Source organism: Spodoptera frugiperda, chromosome 18 (genome assembly GCF_023101765.2).
Source record: "Spodoptera frugiperda isolate SF20-4 chromosome 18, AGI-APGP_CSIRO_Sfru_2.0, whole genome shotgun sequence".
Classification (NCBI taxonomy): domain Eukaryota; kingdom Metazoa; phylum Arthropoda; class Insecta; order Lepidoptera; family Noctuidae; genus Spodoptera; species Spodoptera frugiperda.
The window spans coordinates 7,358,038-7,374,674 of record NC_064229.1 but is presented as its reverse complement, the minus strand read 5'-3'; the positions used below and the strand labels follow the sequence as shown (position 1 = coordinate 7,374,674).

At 38.4% G+C, this 16,637-nt stretch overlaps 2 long non-coding RNA genes and 1 other non-coding gene across 3 annotated transcripts; 2 read left to right on the top strand and 1 right to left on the bottom strand.

Annotated features, from left to right (window-relative positions):
• The first annotated feature begins 3,591 nt into the window (after positions 1 to 3,591).
• On the top strand, positions 3,592 to 6,630 carry LOC118271753 (uncharacterized). Its single transcript, XR_007706193.1, has 4 exons — positions 3,592 to 3,606; positions 3,679 to 3,839; positions 4,060 to 4,150; positions 5,765 to 6,630. It is a non-coding gene; the product is annotated as an uncharacterized LOC118271753 (transcript).
• A 2,337-nt stretch (positions 6,631 to 8,967) lies between these two features.
• On the top strand, positions 8,968 to 11,334 carry LOC126911685 (uncharacterized). Its single transcript, XR_007706192.1, has 3 exons — positions 8,968 to 9,112; positions 9,370 to 9,468; positions 10,474 to 11,334. It is a non-coding gene; the product is annotated as an uncharacterized LOC126911685 (long non-coding RNA).
• A 2,188-nt stretch (positions 11,335 to 13,522) lies between these two features.
• Positions 13,523 to 15,120, bottom strand: LOC126911684 (uncharacterized). The gene is made up of 3 exons (XR_007706191.1): positions 14,959 to 15,120; positions 14,611 to 14,702; positions 13,523 to 14,312 (listed from the first exon to the last, which is right to left on the bottom strand). It is a non-coding gene; the product is annotated as an uncharacterized LOC126911684 (long non-coding RNA).
• Between the last annotated feature and the right edge of the window lie 1,517 nt (positions 15,121 to 16,637).

The window sequence follows — 16,637 nt, the reverse complement described above, 5'->3', positions numbered from 1 at the left end:
ATTAGTTTCCTCGAAAATCAAATCGAAATAATTAAACGAACATCAATTTTTAATAACGGTAATATAATGACTTTTTTCTAAAACGAAATAATTGTAAATGTTTTGATCGACACAAACACAAAATATATATTTTGTATAAGATTGCACAATCTTACTATATATTTTGTGTCTGTCCTTGGTTACTTTGTGTTCATTATCTAGTATAAGGAGAATTGTTTACCTATGTACCTCATATATAAATAACTTTCGGCTCAGGTACATCAAAACGCCTTGGTAAAAGTTCACAGCAATGTGTTGTAGTTTGAAGTTTTTGTAACGTTGTTTGACGTAGGAACGCTACTTTATTTTCAGGATTGCGCAGATATGCAAAGTTTCTGGACCTTCTTAATTACAAAATATCCATTTTTAATTATGCGACTTTATTTATTGCTAGGTACCATATTTATACAATATTTATTTGTACGGGTTACGACGTCCATACTTTGGTTTAGCCATGTCCTTTCAACCAAATCCGTCAAATAGTTGCGGAGATTAATGGTATAAGCATAGAATAGTGTTCGACGTGATTCTTTAATTTGACATAACTTTTTTATTTATGAACCGATTGACATGAAGCAAACACTAAATGTTAATTGAAGCCTACCACAATATATTCGTGAAAACCGCATCCAATTCGGATCAGCCGTTTCTGAGATTAGCGCGCATAGACGCACAGACAAACAGACAAACAGACAAACAGACAAACAGACAAACAGACAAACAGACAAACAGACAAACAGACAAACAGACATACAGACAAAAAAAAAGTTAATTACATTTTTGGGTTCGACATCGACATAACAATAACCCCTGCTATTTTTTTTATTTTTATTTTCAATGTACAGACAGCACTTTTCTACGATTTTATTATATGTATAGAAGTACGCTACCTACCATGCTGGAATGTGCACCTTTGCCTTCCCCCTTAAATAAACGGCGTGACGTTACAGGTTACGCTACCTGCAATGAGTACCTATGCCACGATATTCAGGTATTTACACCTATATGTATGTATGTGCACTGGCACATCGGCGCGCGGTACATCGTGAAACTGCTTTGCCATGCCGTTTCTATCCGTATTTTATAGTATTTAAGGTTTATTTTCAATTGATTGATTTATTCTCAGTATCTTCGCGGTTGTACCTAATTACTTATCAGCAGGATAGACTGACTACCATGAAGGTCCGCAAATGGTTCCGTTTCATTAAAATAATCATTAAACAAAATCACTGCATTATTGAGATTGATATCTAGAGTTTATCACATACAAGTAGGTAGGTTACTACTTAGTACTAAGATAATTTGTGTTTTAATGAGTAACTAGTAGATAGCAGGCGTTATCAAAACATTTAAACGGTTTATTAGTAAATTAAGTGAAAACATAACATCTAAGTATTTATTTATTTCTGATCCGGAGCTGCGGACTACATAGCGGGTTTACCGGGGCTCCGGCTCGAAAAGCAGAAGTAGGAACGGGGTGGTTTTCAGACACTTAAAAAAAGGTATTTACTTATTTATAAAGAAAAAAATACCTATGTATACCTAGTTACTTACCTACTTAGGTACTTAATACATTGCCTTGTTGGTTGATGGTAGGTAGAACGGTAGCAAGGTTACAACTGTGATTAGGTAGATATACCTATTACGTCTGTCGAGCAAATATTTTTTCCTGAGTCGGAAAAAGTAACAGCAGCACCCTTTATTCCGTTTCTAACTGCGCTCTTCAACCCTTCTTACCTATACCTATAGTAGGGTGTAAACGGAACTGTGACGAAACGCTTCCAAATGGCAACAACAGGTGATGGCAAAAACGAGTTCTATTATCAAAAAAATAAAAAATAAATTCAATGTTTATATTATGTACCTACCTTATAATTATAGTTGTAATCAGTTAATTACATATTTTAATTTTTAAAACAGTGGCTTTGTTCTGATGTTGCATGAATAATACGAGAACTAAAACGATTATAAACCGTTTTAGTTTATAAATATATATTAATTATATATAAAAAAATTATAGCGTTTTTCGGGAGCGTTCCGTTTACATCCTTCATAGAGGAAACCTATAGTCTACGAGTGATCTGTGACTTCGTATTAAAAAAATCTAATTTCAAAATATACATCCCTATTACAACTTATTTTACAGCAGTTTATTTGGACGCGACGCATGACATAGGCGAGAACTCGAGGCTCAAAATCGATGAGGAAATGCATTTGAACCCGCTGCCAAACAAATTTTAACTCAACTGCTACGCTTTCAGAGTTAAATTCCGAATAATAAGTGGTATTTGAAAGGTTAAAGACCTTTAGTCTTCAGTGGAAATTAAACTTTAATACACGGTGATAAAGTTAGTTTTTGTTAGTCATATTATTATGAATACTAGAGTCCCACTCAGACACAATTTTTAGCCGATTCCTAAGTTAGACAGACTTTCGGCCTGAGCTATAGTTTCGGCGAAACTGAAGACGTTAAACTTGTTAAAGAATTAGAATCAATAACATTAAAAAAGAAATACTTTATTTAAGTACATGTAACCTAACAGATAGATTTTACTAGGTATTTACTCATTTACAAGATGTGGCGAAGACGGTAAATAAAAGATTTTAGGCATATAACAGAAAAATACAACATAAAATAAAACAAAACGTTCCCAATATACATAATTATTATGTGTAAGTAACAACTGTTCATACCTAATATACTTAGGTCGGTAGATTACGATTTTCGGCCTACGAAGATAACCGAACTTAGCCGAACAACAACGTCCGTTAGTTCTTTTCATAAATACATTTACTATTTAAATCGGCCTAATTGAAATACCTAGTTAAAACCGATTTGAGGCCGAAACACGATATTTAAGCCGAAACCAAAACTAAGTCTGAACTTGGCCTGACTCTAAAAAACACTTAGTCGTGTGTTCAGCTTCTAGATCGGGAACACTTATATACTTAAGGGTGCATTTTCATTAATGTAAACAAGAGTAAAGAGGAGCGGATAGGAGAAGTTAAAATTATAATGCACTCTACTTATCTTGTTTTAAATGGAGTATAAATATTTTATGTTTTTTTTTTTTACAAAAATACTTAAAAAGAATGCTATGATATTCCACTGTTGAGTATGATTACAAGAGTTTATTATTTTTGGTTTACACATTGAACGCCGTGGTGGTCACCGGTGACCGACGTTAGCGGTGGATTTGCCTTCAACAGTTTTCTATTGGCAGTCAAAGACTTAATGCTAATTCAATATTGCATATACTTTAGTTATGTGTGTAATTTATACCGATTGACCGTTGTTATTAAAGTATTGAAGGTGAAAGGGCACGAAATTATTTATAGGGAAGCTTTTCACAGAGGTTCTTTCCGCTCATCGAGCGTCAATGTAAACACACCCGAAGTTTAACAAGTATATAAGCGTGGAATGAGTCTGGACATCATTAACATACTATTTTGTTTTATCAACGCTTTTAAAATAACTTTAGTCATTGGAAATTGTTTTAGGAGACGACCAATATTGTTAAAAAGCCTTAATAATTGAAGAAAGCTTGTATAACCACACCCTGTTCGGTAAATAATGTTCAGTAAATACCGCAGAGTTTTATGTACGATAGTTTTGTCGCAAGATCGATCGGTTTTCAGGGCATGCGCTTTGCAGATCCTCCTACATAACTTGCGTAGCGTGGTTCGATGCATCCGTTAGTGGGACGCTGACTGTGCACCGATCGAGACGTGGTGCCCATCTGGGTCTCAAGAAGAATGGCGCCAAGTAGGGGGCTCACTATCTTGGGCGAGGAGCAAAGGTATGTAGCTTTGTATTCATATTGTTTATTAATTTCAGGATTTCGAAGATTTTTGGAGCTATTTTCGTGACCTTCTTTTTCTTTAAGATAGTTGGGTGTGAATTAGAGACATCGGCATCGTGAGAAGAACAATCTTGTTCTTTGAATTCTTCTTCAATCTTTTTTGCAGGATTAATTATTGTTTTAGCAGTTTTATTAATATTTTCTCGTCTTTTCGCAGACGGAGGCCTGTTTGGACGGCTTTGGTTTTCGATCTTCCCTGGCGTGCAAGCGTCAGGTCACCGCCCAGCAGCCGCAGACTTCCACCAAAGGTAGGTGATGCCTAATTTTTTTCTTCTCTCTATAGGTGTAGTTGCAGATTCTACGAGGAGGCGAGAGACCACCCCCTACGCCTTTCGGTAGCGTAGGGTGGGGAGGGGGGCGCGCGGTCTTCTTTGTTGTTGGCGTTGCATTTTTTTATTGTCTTAGATCACAGGTTCGATTCCTGGTTGGAGGTGTTATTAAGTGTTGTTTTATTTTTCTTTAGAGGCAGCCATTCAACGATGGATTGTTTTAAAAATGTTTGTTTTTTAGGTTTTTTGTTAGGTGCCTGGTGTTACATCCCCGTCAGTTTCAGTCCTGGGTTCGATTCCTGGATCAGTAAAATGCTATTTGGTGTTCTTTTTTATTAAGAGAAATAGGTTGCCGGATAGTTGCTGCGATTTTTCTACTTACATTGTACATTCTTATTTGAGACATTTTGTAGACACGATAGTCGAGTGCTAGCGAGCGAATGAAAGCACGAGATTCTGGGTTTAATTCCTGGGTAGAGCAAAGTATTATTGAGTGTTTTCTATATTTAGTTCTTTGTCTTTAACAATAATATTACTTAACTGGTTATATTGAAATAATTACTACGGAGGGTTTTACTATAGTGGGGCCATTACTTTTACAATGCCAATGCCGTACGACTCGCATAAGTGTGAGCGAGAGACAAATACAAATTTTATTCTACTTCCTTTTTGACTGCATCGTTGGTCGAGTGGTTGCAAGTGCGACTGCCGTACAAGGGGTCTCGGGTTCGATTCCCGGATCGGGCAAAGTATTGCTGGGCTTTTTTCGGATTTTCGAAAATTTCTCAGTAGTAGCACGGAGTTTGGAAATGTGCCCAGTATATGGCAATAGGCTCACCACCTATATGTATGTATGTATGTGTGTATGTATGTATTGACAGACGATATGTATGTATGTATTCATTTTTACACTGCGGCCCTGCACAAGTTGCTAATGACTGACAAAGAGGGGCGAAGGGGGGGGGGGGGTAATGTATCTGCAATAGATTCCGTAATGTATGTCTCAGGTTAATGAGTGAACACCCTGCATATCGATCATGATACCATGCGGTGCAGGTCAATGCACTTACAAGGTCTGCACCCTGCAATGCAGTACTTTACAGGTTGCGCGGCGCTTGCGTGAAATTGAAGGAGGGACGGGGGTTCACTTCTGTTCAGATCTCACCGCGCTTGAGTGGTTATTTTTGTGAGGGGTAGGGGGGGTTTACTGCAGTGTATATGTGAACGGGAGGGGGGAAGGGGTGTCATAATAATATTAATTGAAAGAAACAAGTAGTCTTATTTATTGATTGGATTTATTTAATACGGAAATGCCAGCTAGCCAGCTTAAGAAACTGGTTGACCAAAGTACCATTGATTTTCTTGCTTATTCTTCTCTACAAGAAATTTAATTAAAACGGCCATTGCTGTTTTGGCTAACTGATTGGACTTCAATACCAGTAGAGACCAATTAAACATTTATTTTGATGTGACCCCTCTTGTTTGAATCAAATGTTTTTTTTAAACTCGTTTCATTGCGTGACAATTGCCTCTAAGACAGTTTTACAAATTCGGATAATAGATACTTACATATCAAAATTTCTTTCGTTCTAGGTCATCACCACCTATGGCCGACGTCATCTCGTCTTAGACCAGCTGATGGATCTGTTCAGCTCGCTCGATGTTTCCAGTTGACCCACTCATCCGCAACCAACAAGCAAGAACCCAAACACAAGCATTTAAACAAACCCAACATCAAACTCGTTATGCAGTCTCACACATTACTTAATGTACCAAAGTAATCTGTGACACCAAGTCAGAAGTACCAAGAGGTGTTTTGAAACTTGAAGCATAGCCGCTCTTTCGAATTCGGGGCGACTAACATCGAACATCTACCGGGACAAGCTCAGCTTGCTGTAACTCACCGGTCTTTTCCAACATGGAGTCTACCTCCATGTGTTTCTTAATACCCCTTGTACATTTTCATTGTATATACTGTTTATTCTATTTAGTACAGGCACGGTAAGGGGTCCAGAGAGGCCTCAGGACCCTTCCCCCTTTTTCATCTTTAGTTCTTTTTACTTTGGGAGTTATCTGACTTGGCCCACACCGGACCGCGCCTGTACTAGAGACGTAGACATTTAGGATAAGGTCGGCAGAAATACATTAACTGAACGTCATAATGTGTTTCTGCTATTAAATGGGATCCGAGGCTCTTTGGATCCAGTTCATCAGTAGCCTTCAAGGCTGGAAGATCTAATGTTCTATTAAAGTCACTCTAAGAACCAACTGATGAATTCTGTTTCACGAGCCCCGAATTTCATCTAATCGCTTAACAGTGACTACAAGGAATCCTGATATGTTCCATGATGGGGATAAAATGTTTAAGAAAAATAAAAAGACTCTAGAGTTTAAATCCCCTGATCTAAAGCGCTCACAATAATTTAACAAATTAAAAATATAAAAATAAAAATAAAAAATGTCTTTCATTTCCTACATTTTTTGTTTTTCAGTTATTTACACCTTTTTTGTTTTTTACTGTTATGTGTGACTGTCCTAATATTATCTAACCAATTAATATAGTTAACAAGAACGTCTTCCAAGGTGAAGGTCTTCTACAAATATTGCCAGTTATCTCGGTCTCTGGCCAGTTTGGACCTGCAACCATGTTATCTTCCCACCTTGTGCCACTTAAGTTGTCAATTTCCTTCGTTACACACTTTTTCAACTATCTATTGGGTACCATTTCGTCATAGCGCTTTCTTTCGATGGCATAAGTAAATAAAATACACCATCATCACCAGCCTATACGTCCACTGAGTAAAGGATAGGATCTTCTCATATGGAGAAGATGAAGATGAGCGTTAATCACCACGCTGACTTAGAGTGTATTGGTGATTTCAAACTTTGATTTACAAATTATAACTATTCAGGTTTCCTTTCGGTAAGCAATCGGCACCGGTTATGGACATTTGCAAAACTAGATACCCCATGGGAGATGGGGTTTGGGGAATGGGATAAGAGAAACGGGGAACCGAGAACAGGGAACAGGGAACGCAGAATGGGGAAAGGTTAACGGGGAGCGAGGAATGGTGAACGGGGAGCGAGGAATGGTGAACGCGGAACGGGGACCGGGGACCGGCGAACAGGGAACGGGGAACGGGGAACGGGGAACGAGGAACAGGGAACGGGGGATTCCGCCGAGCCGGCCCATTCGTGCCCAAGCAAATCATCAATCTCCCATACCTAAAATTGTACATAGGAAGGATGACATTCCTTAGCATCACTTTCTATGATTCTAGGAATCTACTATTATTGTTGCTGTTAAGCAATTGATCTGCTATTATGGCGTATTATGGCGCCAAATTTCGATAGGTTTGTTTTTTTTTTACGAAACATACGGTAATCGACCAGACGTATTACCTGATGGTAAGCAATCACCGCCGCCCATGGACACTTGAAACACCAGAGTCTTTACAAGTGCGTTACCGGCTCTTTGGGAGTTTGGTATATATATTATGTACTTTTGTCTAAAAAATGGGGTTCGATTCCCGCGTAAAGCAATTCTTTTGGGTGAGCCACAAATGGTTGTTTCAAAAAAAAAACTGGGTCTCACTGTATGTGAAATGGAATGTTTGTAAACACACCCGCGTCCCAGGACAAAATGGTATTCGTCTATTTTGCAAAGAAACGTTGCCCCACACGTTTAAATCTAAATCTTTGAAAAATAGACGAAAAAATAATGAGGTGTTTTTTGTGCCTTTAAATACATATACTTTGTTTTTTGTCTATCATAGTGATGATTACGTTAGGTTGAGTTGTATCTCAATTTAATATAATTATAAAAATGTTAACTGGATCTGTAGCAACTTGGCAATGTATTCATAAGTTAATAATTTTGCACGCCGTAAGGCAAAATGTATCGGGACTATACATACCTAAATAACATCATATCTGTACCTACATTTTATGCAAATAAATGATTTCTATTTCTATTTCTATTTCCATGCTAATGCTAATATGTACGTATAAAATTGCTGTTATTATGCATTTATTATGGGATGTGGTGATAAACGACTCGGAGATAAGCATTCGGTATAGGATACCCGCAACACCGGCTGATTTACAGGTGCGTTGCCTGGGGAAGGAGAGGGGTTGGAGGAGGGAAGCTGAATAGAGCATAATATTAAGTATATGGCTAGTAATACTGCAGACTGCGGCATATCGCATCGCGCAAGCCCTGAATTTGAGCCTGCGCGTTGGGACACTACATAGAACTTTCTGGAACACTGAAGCTTTATGTAACAAGTAGGTCAATCGATACTCAAGGTGTGGTCGTATCATAAAGCCTCGTGCAATAAGGCAACATGTGACATGCAACATGTTGCATTAAGTGTTGCGTAACATGTTTAAATAAGGCAACAAGTGTTAACTGATTTCGCTCGCATCATTCGTCAACAGCGTTTCGTTAAAGGAACAAATGTCATTTGTCCACTTGAAAACCTATGATGCTCAACTGCATGTTGCTCACATTTTTTTATGTAACAATACAGACTGATCACCTGATGGTAAGCAATCGCCGCCGTCCATGGAAACTTGAAACACCAGAAGCGTTACAAGTGCGTTGCAGGCCTTTTAGGGGTTAGGAATTTAAGGGTTGTTGGGGAATCAAGGAATGGTTGGATTGAACGCAAAGATGTGCAACATGCAAAACATGTTGCGCATCGAATGTTGCCTAGTGAACTTCAGGCATAAAGTTTGGATAGTTAAATAAAATGATAATATACGACACTGCGGAATACGTTGGAGTCTGCGCGATGCAGAGTACGTTGTACCCTCACCCTCTCCACCATAGGAAACGCACTTCCTCAGTGCCGCAGTGCGCCGTCGACCTTCGAGCTGAGCGTCACGTTTCGCTTGACCTCCTCATCCAGGCTCATCATCCTTGCTGGTTATTCGAAGGTAGGTGTCTTCTGCAATATATTCTTCTAATTCCAGTGCAGAAACTACTTTCCAGTAAATTTTGTGATTTTTGGCTCCAATCCAGGATTCTGTGACTATAGATCCGTATGTGGGTCATGGGCGTGGCTCTGCTAAGTCATGAGAAATTGTCTTCTAGGTCAGTGGCTCAGGAAGAACTTACGGCACATTTTTGTTGAATCTCCCAAAATATGATGATTTTCAAGGCTTTAGTCTAATTAATGACTACTTTTTTCCAGGTTTGTTTGCTGATTGTCTGCAGCGGTTCGGAGTATACGTGCTGAGCGAGAGTAGCTGAGGTGTCCCGCTAGGCCCACAGCTACAAAGCGCTTGTACAAGTAAGTGCATTTTTTTTTATAGTCCCTCATTATAGTGGCAACGTTGTGGCTGCCAATTTTTTTTTTTTACATTATTGGGTCGACATTTGGCCGCTATCTCACCTGATGGAGCATTGTTGATCGATCGCGGACCAGAAAATTTCAAAATATTTGGTACTAAAGTATGTGTACACATAAATATTTTGTATAAAGGTCGATCGCGAGGATCTCATTTAGAAAACAAATCGATCGCGGTACATAAAGTTGGCCACCCCTTGTAAGGTCGATTTGGCCGCTATCTTACCTGATGATGATGCAGCCTAGGGATCTGCATAAGCCAATGTTGAAAATGAGATCCTGGGTACAAATGCATATAGTATCTCTGAAGTAATTTTACGGATTGCTTAGAAATTAATGAGAGGGATGCATGGATGCCTATGCATTTATGTATGGATGGATGGATGCATGGATGGGTGGATGGATGGATGGATGGATGGATGGGTGGATGGATGGATGGATGGATGGATGGATGGATGGATGGATGGATGACATGAATGGATGGATGAATAAATGAATTAATTAATGCATGCATGCATACATGGGTGTTTGGAGGCATGGATGCATGGATACTGGGATGCAGGGATACATGGATGCTTGGATGCATTTATATATGGATGGATGTATGCATGGGTGCTTGGAGACATGAAAGCATGTATGTAAGCATAGATACATGGATGCAAGATTGCATTCGTGGATGCATGCATGCATGTGTAGGTGTTTGGAGGCATGGGTGCATGGATGCTTGAAAGCATGTATGTATTGATTATGGATGTATGGATGCATGTGTGTATGCATGGATGTATGGTATTGGTATACTAAACACGGAGTCTGGCATTGTACCTGTTACCACAACAGATCAAATTCCTCCTCTACTAATACCCTTGTCTACTGTTATACTACCGTCTTCACATCACATCACACACATACTCTTATAAATGTTAACCTATATTTCATTCATATTTTCAGTTACTCTACCGGAGCAGTTTGCAGTCAGTTCATTGGCCACAGCACACGAAGAATCATCACTGAAGATGGCGCGCCACATTTACCCCAAGTCCTCAAATCTCCAGCTACTAGTCTAAACTAGGTTATTCAGTCAGAACCAACTTTCATAGATTACCTATTCAATGCAATAGGTAATCTATGAAAGTTGGTTCTTGTGCTTGTACCTACTCTAAACTATCTTCCTCAATAATGACATAAAAAATCCAGATCCGCCCCGTACGTGACTGGGGTTGCAATGGAATACGGGCCCCAACCATGTACGGGGCCAAACTAATTTAATTTTAGTTAAATTAAGGTGAACGAACAAGCTTAATGCGCTTCTTGATTAGATAGACTTTTGAATACCCGTAGCAGTTTATATTTGGCGACAGCGGGCTTTCATAATGTCCAAGACTGCGATTGTATCTTGACTGGAGTACAGTACCTACCTGGGACCCATGTCATAGCGACAGTTACAGTCTTAAAACAATTACTGGACGTGACTTGTAGGAGTATGAACATAAATTCACAGCCCTTGTCAAACGACACGCTTGGGTAACGACTTTAATCCCACTACAGAGACTATTTCCTTGAAAGGAAATCCCACGGATTTGGCTTCAATTTAATCTGAAGACTAACGGCCGCACAGATTAACGGCATGCGGAGTGATCGCGATTACAAGTAGGGTATAACATCTGCTCATTACAAAGCTTCTCGTCTAGTTTCTGGGTAAAGTGCGAATCTGTATTGACTTGTATTCGCGATGCAGGTTTATCCCGAATCTTGGTTTTAAATGGTACATGCTTTACACATGATCCATTAATTATATTTTATTTTAAGTGACTTGGTGTTTTATTTCCCCTCATTCAATTATTTTGGCAGTTGGCTGGAGTAACCAGTTAGAGATGAAAACTTTTTTTTATGGAATAGTGTTTACCGTCGTGTTCCGCCACAAGTAAACGTATCACCTGATGGTAAGCAATCCGCCGCCCAAAAAACCAGAGGCACTACAAGTACGTTGCCGGCCTTTTGGGTTTGTTGGGGAATCGGGAATTAGGAAGACTGGGCAGGGGGGAATTGGGCCTCCGGTAACCTCACTCACACAACGAAACACAACGCAAGCGTTGTTTCACGTCGGTTTTCGGTAAGGCCGTGGTATCACTCTGGTCGAGCCGGCCCATTTGTGCCGAAGCATGGCTCTCCCACACTTAAACATTAACTAATCTGTGGCAAGTAAACTTAAAGAAACGGATCTTATTCTTCATCTATGTCTTCTTGGGTTCAATCCCCAATAAGATAGATCAAAATATAGCTACCTGCACTAGAACATCAGTACATTTATCTGTCTTCTTTTAATAGCAGTGCAAGGTACTATTTTCATGTGCTCAAAGACTTTTACTTTATAAAGTAGAACTAAGAGATTCAATGAAGACTACCGTTTTCTTTAACAGATGGCGCTACCGTAGCGTGGAGTCAGTTTGTCCAATAATTAACTAGTGTATCTACCTATCTATCTACAGTGATTTGACTGACAGACTTAATGCTATGTAGCGTCATCTATGCGAAAGCATTGGTTTTTGCTATCATCCTAGCACCACGACCATCAACCATTTCTGATGTTACTAGCAGTTTACTCGTCAGTCACTTCTCATGCTACGTTGGCACCATCTGTGTGAAGGCAATGGCTTTTGCTATCGCCATCACCATCAACCCTTTTTTATCATACTAGAATTTTACTCGCCAGTCCCCTCTGAATTTTCTACCGAACAGGTTAAAGTGACATCTATTTAACTCTTTCACTATTTTTGAAACTTTAAACGTCATTACTATACTATATGTACCTAGATGGCGCCACTGGTACGCCGTATGGTCGCCTGTTCGCTGTTTGGTCCAATTGTTTAATAATATCATTGCTAATAGGTAAAATATTGAACGTAATTTATAAAGAAATATCACATTGAAGTGATGATAGCCCAGAAAATAGTTTTGTTTTACTCGATTAGTTTAGTAGTTCACATAAAACAAACTTTAACATAGATGGCGCTGAAATTGCGATTTCGACGCCGGTTCCAATTGTTTTATACTGAATGTTGGCACTAGTGCCGCTCATTCAACGTGGGTAAATAATTCCATGTTCCAAAATAGGAGTAATATTACTACTTGGCTAAAAAGTGGATTAAAATATTTAACGTTTGAGGTTAAATTACTACATAAGTTTTATTAAAATGAAACTCGACTAAAAATTATTTATGTTACTGTTGCTTCCATTGACCTGACATGTAATATTAGTTAGTTTACTTATTATAATTTACATGTTTATTTATTTTATTATACATCATCATCATCATTGTGTCTTTGATTTAAAAAAAGGCTTTCCGACCAACTGATTTAAAGGTTAAGCTACACTAGTTCAAGTTGGTTTGATGTGTCGGAAAGTTGGATAAGCCGTCGGACACGTTATCACCTTTCATTATCTGTGGTAAATAAATGACAGTGATACCGACATTACTTCATACAGTGCTGCCATCTAGTGATTAGGAAAACGATAGTCTACTTTAGGTACTTGCTTTTCAAAACTTTCATGATTAAATTTATTCTTGGTTAAGTCTGTATAAACTGTTTCAAAATATCTTACAGTTTTGGTCGAAATGTTATCAAGATTACGTTTTCAAGACTATAAGTACTTTTGCTGTGCCTACAAGGGCCCATAGTTGCGACATATTACTCTATTATAATTGTAGACCATACTGTACACTATGGAGGCATTTAAGTGATTTGATTTGAAATCTTTGTTCATCTTGTCGTCAGTGAATGAGTAGCAACATCTACTAATCACTTGCATCACTACAGATAAAACACATCAAGACCTTAAGTGTCGAATGTATTAATAATGTAAAGAGAAGTAATTCTGATACAATTCTGTATTACTATTTAATTTTATGCTCAAGATTTGCCCATTCAAGTATGGATAAAAATGCACTTGACCACTATTCATTATTTAACCGAGTAGATTAGAAATAAAACAACATAATATTATTATATTTAGGTGATGTAATCGTGCTTTCATTTTCCACATGTTCGTTAGTTACATGTAAGTCTTAAAACTAATTCATGAGATTTACACCAGAGATATTCCCAATAACACTTATAACTAACTTACGAGCTAATTGAGGCACGAATACAAGCTTCTTGTTTAAGAAGAAATCCAGAATAAAGCACTGTCTATTCTGGAGGAAGGGTAAGTGCCCTCCCCCTGTATTCGCGCCTGGGATATATAACTATACTTAAATTTATCCAGCCGATCCATCCAAGAAAGATAATGGTGTTATTTGGCTGTTAAGTTATTTCAGCAATTAATTGCACATAGGTTGCTTTACAGCAAATATTTGTCGTTACCCAGGCGTAGAGATTCGGGATTCGGTGGAAATTATAACGTTTCTAAGAACGTTCGTATTAGTCAGGAAGGAATTACTTATGACATTTTCCAGTAATACGAAAATGTCATAAATAATGAATCGAACCAGGCTTTGAATGACCATAAAGCTTATAACACCACTTGTAATGGACAAGTGATGCTATAAGCCTCCTGCTATCTTCAAGCGTGATTCGATGGGTTACACATTTAGCTTGAGTGACCGCCGCCATTTTCGCATTGACCACAAAGTCCATTCAGCTTTCGGAGATCACCTATTTTTGTACAAAGTAAGTAATCTGGGAAAGCTGATTTGACCATGTAGATAGCGAAGCATAGTTGCCGGAGAGGTGGTGAATCGGCAGGAAGTAGAGTGACCTTCGAAGATGGAACTGCCTTCAGCAAGAACCTGGAATTAGATATAAGATAATTTTAAAAATTTACGTTTTCTATTTACCCACAAATTGTAGGTACCTATGAGTATGAGACAGTCGCCACAAAACAAATTGTTAATTGGGTAAAAAATGGATTCCTTGGAACCGCCACGAACCAAAGACCTCGTAGTCAGCAGATGTTTTTTGCTCATCCGTCCTCCTAAAACCACAAAATTACTGAAAATTATTAATAACACCACGACCAGAATATTCTTCGGAGCTTGAACCTAAGTCGTTGCCAAAGTCCTAAAGAGAATTAAAAAAAAAACTTACTGAAGGCGAAGATCTCATGCTGCGGTGAAAGATCAGCTTCAGTCATTCTGCCTGCCACGTTGTCGTAGAGGCGAAGCGAGGCTTTGAAGCTACTGAAAAGAAGAAAAATAGCCAAAGTTAATAAAAGTATCAGCGAGATCACCAGCATTTTGGACATAGGCCAAACGGCGGAACATCTTTGGGACAAGGGACCACCAGTTCATATAAAAAAATTGCTAAGTTGCTAAAAGAAGAAGAAGTTGAAACATTAATAAGAATTTAAGACAAAAACCACTGAAAAATGATGATGAAGCTCTGAAAAATATTCCTGCACTTGTATTAAATGAGGGGATTGGAGAAAACACTTACCATCTTTCAGGCAGTTAGGATCTTAGGAGGTGGATGAGGAGGTCCGGTAAAACGTGACGATCAGCTCGAAGGTCGGCGGCGCACTGCGGCACTGACGCGCTGTTGCAGGGGGTGCAACGTCCGCCAGGCATGCAGCGCGCAGACTCCAATCGATATGCCGCAGTGTCGTATATTAAACAAGTTAGGTATGTGACTAGGAGCGTATCCTGATGCAGACAGATAGAGTATGACTAAGCTTTCGGATCTGATTAAGATCTTGTGTAGAAACAAGGATAATAGGGGTTTCGAAAAATACCATTACGTCCCACTCTTTTCTTTCAAGCGGTTTGCACATCTCCCTGCACCTGATCTTCGATATTTTTTTTGCGAGATCTCCTTAGAAGTATTGGAGCGTCCACGTGTCAAGATTAAAAATATGATTTTAATAGGCTATTTAATTAGTCCCGAAAACCCAACAAATTAATTATTACATATACCTATATCAAAATTAAACAACCTCTGTTTATATACCAGATCAAATAACGGATTCGGTTTCGGTTCCAGCTGCAAATCTGCTCGCATCGGCCGGACTCTACTGCGTCATAATCAAAGCACACCACCCCACTCCCCATAGGGGTGGGCGAAAAGTTTCAAGGGGTTGATTTTAAACTGTAAAAGCATTACCTATGTAGTATATACCTTTATATAAAAACATTGTATTTCAAATGAAGATACATAGATTTAAATGATGTTTGCTGTACCTACAGATGTATGTTTGGTACTCATTAATTATCTAGGAAATTTCTACATAGAGAACATAGTTAGATTATGGTGATTTAATCTGGAAAAATGTACTATACATAATTCTTAAGAATATCGATCCAAGTTACTGGAGGCAGCGGTATTTAGTAAACAAACATGTTCCAATTACTGTGATTAAATACCCTTGTTTTGGTTTTGTTTGGAAAAAGAAAACGTATGGAAAAATAAGTCAGTAAGCAAGCGGTTTTGAACTTTATTGTTATGGACATTGGTTTCTGTTTGAATTGTTCTCACATTTAGAAATCATATAATACATCTAGGCAGGTACAAGATACGGTCTGTGTTGTGTCTGTGTCGCAGGATATAACGCTAAATAAGCAATTTTACAAAATGCCAGTGTTTGTTAGCTAGAAACACAAGATTCTACAAAGGTTTGACACTTGGTCCAAACAAAAATATTATCGGCGTTTTTGCTATTAGTTTGCTTCTTATAGCATAAAAGTCAGGCAATAAAGTGACCTTTACTTACTTACATAGATGCATGATTTAAAAAAATACATTTGCTTTTTTTGATGTTTGATGTAAAGTTGTAGACCGTGGTTCAAGATAGATAATTAAGAAAAAAATTGCCTGGGACAGTTCACTTTAGGATGGCAAATAGAATCGTATAGAATTTGCAGTTTAAAAGGTTCCCCTTTTATCTTATTATTCTGTTTATCTAAATATGTGGCATTTATTCAGCTCTTACGATATCTAGGGGAAAAGTTGGGGTGGCCATAAAGACATTAAAGGTAAAAAAAGCTGGTCTAGCCATATCGCAAAAAGATAGAACTATTCATTACTTACTACGACGTCAGTCTATTTGCAAAGTAGCGTGGGTGGTTAGGTTGGGGAGAACAGGGGGTAGAGGATCAAATGCCTCCTGTCTGCGCTACCTA